Here is a 6,649-nt window from a genome sequence, read left to right as displayed (position 1 = left end):
TAAAATCTTTTTTACAAATAAAGAAAAATTAACCAAATATTTCTCAAAATCTTTCCCCAAAAAAAATTTTTTAAGATTTTATTTATTTATTTGACAGAGAGAGAGACAGTGAGAGAGGGAACACAAGCAGGGGGAGTGGGAGAGGGAGAAGCAGGCTTCCTGCCAAGCAGGGAGCCCTATGCGGGGCTCGATCCCAGGACCCTGAGATCATGACCTAAGCCGAAGGCAGATGCTTAATGACTGAGCCACCCAGGTGCCCCAAAATCTTTCGAAAAATTAAAGAGGAAGGAACACTTCCAACTCATTTTATGAGGCCAATGTTACCTGATAAAAAAGCAAGGTAAGGACACTATAAGAAAAGAAAATCGCAGTCCAGTATTCTGATGAATATAGATGTAAAACTCTCCACAAAATATTAACAAAGTAAGTTCAACAGTATAGTAAAAGAATCATACACCACGGTCAAGTGGAATTTATCTCTCAGATTCAAGGATGGTTCAACACAAAGGAATAAATGTGATACAACACATTAACAAAATAAAGGATAAAAATTATATAATCATAATACATACAGAATAAGCATTTGACAACATTCAGTATCTGATACCTAGATTATAATGCATATTGTAACCTCCTTTTTGATCTCCATGTGCAATGGACTGAATGTTTGAGCACCACCCCCAAATTCATATGTGGAGGCTTTAATTCTCAGTGTGAGAGTATTCTGAGATGGGGCCTTTGGAGGTAATGATGAAGTCGATGTCCTTATAAGTGCCCAAGCTTGCTCTCTCTCTGCTATGTGAGGACACAGCAAGCAAAAAGCTGTCTGCAAAACAGAAAGAGCACTCTCACCAGAACCTGGCTATGCTGGCACCCTGATCTTGGACTTCCCAGCCTTCAGAACAGTGAGAAATAAGTTTTCGTTATCTAAGTCACATGGTATATAGTGTTTCGTTAAGGCAGTCCAAACCGAGTGAAAGACAGAGGTTTTTGTTGTTGTTGCTCTTGTTGGTTGTTGTTGGTTTTTGCCATGGGGCCATGTTTCACCAACGTGTGGCTCTATCAGACGTTAATACCGAATCAAAATATGCACTACATGGTATCGTGGTTGGTGGTCGTGTCCCATGATAGGTTTCTGCTGTGTTAGTGTTTAATATAATTGTAAATTGTATATACTTCCATGCACTGAGTAAATCCAATTATTCCCAAATTATCCATTTGTTTTCCATGTAAAACCCCAAACTACTGAAATACTGTTGGAATTTTTTTTTTTTTAAAGATTTTATTTATTTTTTTGACAAAGAGAGACATAGCGAGAGCAGGAACACAAGCAGGGGGAGTGGGAGCGGGAGAAGCAGGTTTCCCGCAGAGCAGGGAGCCTGATGTGGGACTCGATCCCAGCACTCTGGGATCATGACCTGAGCTGAAGGCAGACGCTTAACGACTGAGCCACCCAGGCGTCTGTGTTGGAATTTTCATAGAGAAGTACTTGTGTTAGTCACTTAGTTAGCATTCAAAACTTCACTGAGATCTTATACTAGATTGTTGTCTGAGTTCAATCAAATTTATTTTATAACTTAAGTTTACAAAATAAAAATAAAATTTGGTTTAAATAATTTTTATCTACCAATTACTTGTTATGCTATATCAATTTCAATACTTGCATCTTAAGGATGTTTGATTTGGTCTGTCTTGGAATTTGAAATCTAAATTATATATTCCTATAATTATATATGACTTAGTAATATTCTGAGTACAAGGTTACTTTTATAGAAAATTAAAATAATACATTTATTTAAGGCTCTATTTTCTTTCTAATGTACTACTTTTCTAGTTATTCACACCTTTATCCAGTCTGGATAAAGTTATAGCAATAGCATATAATGAAGGTACATGATAGTTTTCAAGTCACTAGTCTCAAATATTTTCTATGCCAAGACAATGGTATTGACATAATTTCGTCAGAAATAGTGGCTCACTAAGGCAATAAATTTCATTTGCCCAGACTCATTTCAGAATGGGAAGGGTCCACACAGTTGGAAAAAAATAAATCCTTCGAAGTCACATAATTACAGAAAAATACACGTAAAATATAATTTTATTTTATTATTTTTATTATTGCCATTTTCAAATTTAGACCCAACTTTTTTTATATCTAAGTTAGGGAATAAATCCTGCTTTACTTTTGAGATTTCTATTCTTATACTTTCATCATTTCATAATAAAAATAAACAAACTTTAAGAGTTTATTAAGATACTGTTTCTCAACTTAAAACTTGTATTTGATCCAGCGGTCATAAAAAGATATTGACAGATTTTCAGCATATACCCAGTTTGTCCGGAGATGTGACAAATCACTTCAAAAGTTACCAGTTGTCTCTGTGTAAAACAAATATGATTTAGTTTTAAAAGTTTAAAACCAACAAATTCACACTGAGAAGTTATAGCTTATTGCATTTTTCCCAGTAAAGGGAAGATTGATTTTACCCTACTAGGATGTAAAAGCAGGATTGCAGGGAATTTAAGTATTATCTACCAGATGTTGATTCCACTAAGCTATCTTTTTAGCTTATGTTAGTGGCTTTTGATCACAGTTGGCTTGAAATAAACAAATGGCAAGCTTACTTCATGCCTTTAATACCAGCAGATGAGCCCTAGTCTCAGGGAAGCCAGAGGACATGGCAGTGGGAGATCTTAAGAAAGACACACATGTAGGCCTTCAGCAGCATCATAGCACATCAACTCAATTGCAATTAAAGGACAGTGGGTGTGGGTTTCCTCCATGCCAGAATACCAGGGTAAATCCTCTAACATTTGCTTTTGGCCACAAAAAGATACTTTACTTTAATGACCTTCACCAGTTTACAGATCTAGCACTAGGGTATGTTATTTATCGAAAAGCTGCCCTAAAAATAGAGGTACATTGTGTCCAGGTAAGAGCTATGAAGCCCCATGCTATCCCCTTGACCTTCTGCTATAAACTCAATCCCAGCTGTATTTGACACCATGTAGTCATATCAAAAAAGAGTAAGATTAAACCAAAGAGTTAAAAATTAAGCAAAAATGGAAAATAGAAACATACGTTACCAGAGAATTTTATAAAGAATTTTAAAATATAATCGGATGAATTTATTACTCATTCACACAAATCCTCACCTCAAGTATTGGGCATCAGCCTAGCAGAGTGGTTGAACACATTACATGTAGATCACCTGGGTTCAGATCCCAGCTCTACTTGTACAAATTCAGGCAAACGACATACTCTCTTTGTTTCTTTTGTCTTCTGTAAAGATATTAATCATCCCTATTTCATGCCATTGTGATGTGGATTAAAAGAATTAATATTTGTAAAGTGCTTGACAGATGCCTGATGCAAACTAAGATTTGCTGATTATTACCTAATTATCAATAAGGGGTTGGGACAACAGAGATATGGGGAATTCTTGCCAATCATTACCTATTTTGTGGGTTGAAGGGGCACAGAAGATGCTCTGAGATTGAGAACACAGGGTGATAAAGCTATTGATGGGTCACTATCTACCTGTTGGAGATGTCTGCACTGGAAATCATTATTGACAGACTTTCCAAGGGGAGAGACTGTTTCACACAGGATAGAATTCATTTCTTATGTTGCCCCTAGCAACAATGCTAGTTCTTCCTTTGTTAGATCTCAAGTAGATGAGTTCAAAAGAAATTGTGAAAAATAAGTCTGAATAGAAAATAATCAGGTTTCATCACATCATTAAAAGAAATGGAGGCACCCAGAGACTACAGCTATTACAACCAATGAAAAAGCAGAACATACAGAAAGTGTGTGGAAAGAATTATGTATGGCTTTTGCATATGAAAATGGTATCATTGACCTCTGCTGGTCAATTCTATAATTATGTGTTGTTTCTATAATACAGGAAATGGATTTCAAATCATATGATAACTTGTTTAGCTCCTGGATTGCTGTCATAATACTTTGCTCCCAGAACAACCCCCATTCAGAATATTAGCGTTCACACATGTTGAAATTCATTTGCCACACAACTCTGAACACAATACAAATTGATACCCATGTTTGTATTTGCCCAGTCTTTTTCATTAGACATTTTTATTAATATGTTGTCTCTGAGAGGTAGATTACAGTTACCTTGACAAAGAGGGAAATTGAGGTGGGTTGATTTACACACAAGACATCTGGAACCAGAATTCACATCTGTTGATACCCAATCCAATGCTATATCCACAAGACATATGCACATATACTAAAGGCAAGTGTCTCCCTCCCCCAAGCTTGGCATCACATCATATTGCTTAAATCATCTAAGATTCTGGGGCACCGCTTTACAACGGTGCTCCTTGTGCCCCCCTGTGATCTAGAGAACTTAATTGAGAAGTTGTCTCTCCGTGACCCTACTGCATTTCCTGCCTACGTTATACATTTCTAAGCTATATAATATCCTATCTCCTCACTTCTCTGTCTTGCTATTTTCTCCCAGGTCTCATTCCAACCACAGGGTTCTAATTAAATATGAAATGTGAGCTTCCCCCAAACATGGAGCCTTGTAGCCCATGTGTTACCTGAATCAGAATGAGGGAGTAATGGGTTCAAGTGGGGTTACTGGCTGTGCCCCTGGTGGTGGCCTATTTGCATATCCTACCCCTGCCACTCCCTTCCCTGCCCCCCACCCCCACTTTCTCTTGCTCTTCACTCATCACTCATGGAAGTTGTTAGGCAAGTTTTTCATTTATAAGGGACTGCAGATCTTCTACCAAGACTCTGTGGATGTGGTTGGAAGTCCTGCGATAGTTGTGCTTTTACATGGCTTTCCAACATCTAGCTATGATTGGTACAAGATTTGGAAAGGTATGACCTTGAGGTTTTATTAAGTGATTTCCCTTGCTTTCTTGAGCTTTGGCTTCAGTGACAAACCAAGACTATGTCACTATTCCATATTTGAGTAGGTCAGCATTGTGGAGGCACGTTTGTGGCATCTGGGGCTCCAGAATCACAGTAACAAACTTTGTCACCTGATTATGGAGATACCGTTGCTCAGGAGCTGTTCTCTAGGTTCAAGCAGAATTGATCTGGTAAGCTTACCATAGAGTCTCCGTCTGTCAAATGGAGGTATATTTCCTGAGACTCACTGTCCTCTCCTTCACCAAAGCTTTTCGAAGATGGAGGCATGCTGTCATCCATCCTTACATGATTGATGAACTTCTTTGTATTCTCCTGAGGTCTCACCCCAGTCTTTGGGCCATACACCTGACCCTTTGAGAGTGAGTTGTGGGACATGTGGGAAGGGATACCCAACAATGATGGAACTTAGTTATCGAAAATCTCTTACAGAACACCAACCAGAGGAAGTTCAGAAGGCTCTGGGTGGGAGCTCTTGCTTCTGTAACTATTCCCATTTTTTTAATCTATGGGCCATTGGATCCCATAAATCCCTACCCAGAGTGTTTGGAGCTATACGGGAAAATGCTACCATGCAGTCTACAGTGTCAATTCTGGATGACCACATTAGCCACAATCCACAGTTAGAGGATCCCATGGGCTTCTTGAATTCGTATATGGGCTTCATCAACTACTTCTGAGCTGGAAAGAGTAGCTTCCCTGTATTACCTCCCTTACTCCCTTACCTGTTGTGTATTCTACTAGGCAGAAATGCCTGGTCCTGGCCACCAAAAACTACTCTCTCATGAAAGTCCACCTGACTCACACTGGTGATCAGCATATAGAAAAAAGTCCACAGAAGCTACGGCTAAGGATGACCTAACAGTCCACCTCCCATTCTTCTTACATCTGGGTGTACGGATTTGCCTTTGTCTTTGTGTAATGAGGAAATTCTCATGAGCACTACTACTCACAGATAAAGAAAGAGAGACATTGTTAAATGTCTTCTTAACACTTCTATGGACTTTTCTGAAATATTTAAAAATGCTAATTTTTGGCCCATCCTTGATTGGAATTCTATGGTAAAGAATGAAGAGAGGGTGGCTCCTTACCTGTCCTTGAATGGCTTTAAGGGCACATGTTTTTGTTTTTGTTTTTTAAATTCTCTAAGCAACACAGCTTCAAGTGAGATGAGTCTCCCTTGTCATAACTTTGGGTTTCATTTCATCAGCTGCTTTTAATTATAGACATTTTGTTAAAATAGGTTTGGGCTTGAATAATGCATAATTCTAAGTATGCTTTAAGACAATGATTTACCTACATTTTTATAAGGACACTAAGCCAGGAGATACTCTGGTAGAGTGAACCATATTAAACATGTTTAATTTCTGAATAAATTGAATCAAATCGAAACTATTTACAGAATTTCCTAAAATCACAGGGAGTTAAGGACCAGTAGCATCTGTGCCAGAAATTTACTGTTATTAGCCAATTCTAACAGCAGGTAACAGTCTGACTCTTCCTACCTTAGTGCTTGGAAGCATGTCCCTCCTGAGCTGGAGGGGAGGGCATCATTGTATAGTCCAGGTTACCGAGCAGAATGTACAGGGATTCCTTTTATGATGATTATTTAACTCTTCATTGGTTGTCCCAGAGAGGTTTCCTCATGTAGCTCAGTGATCCCTGTACTTTACAGACAGGAAATTTCCAAGAACAAATTCTGAAAAGTCTATGAACAAATGGTGCTGAATACCTTTTTTTTTT

General features: G+C 38.2%; 1 pseudogene; it reads left to right on the top strand.

Annotated features, from left to right (window-relative positions):
• Positions 1-4,057: 4,057 nt before the first annotated feature.
• On the top strand, positions 4,058-6,325 carry LOC145716430 (mesoderm-specific transcript homolog protein pseudogene; annotated as a pseudogene).
• The last annotated feature ends 324 nt before the right edge of the window (positions 6,326-6,649 follow it).

This window comes from Leptonychotes weddellii, chromosome 12, assembly GCF_054177405.1.
Source record: "Leptonychotes weddellii isolate Sample4059 chromosome 12, ASM5417740v2, whole genome shotgun sequence".
NCBI classification, from domain to species: Eukaryota; Metazoa; Chordata; class Mammalia; order Carnivora; family Phocidae; genus Leptonychotes; species Leptonychotes weddellii.
The sequence above is the reverse complement of the archived record's forward strand: the minus strand, read 5'-3'. Positions and strand labels throughout refer to the sequence as shown.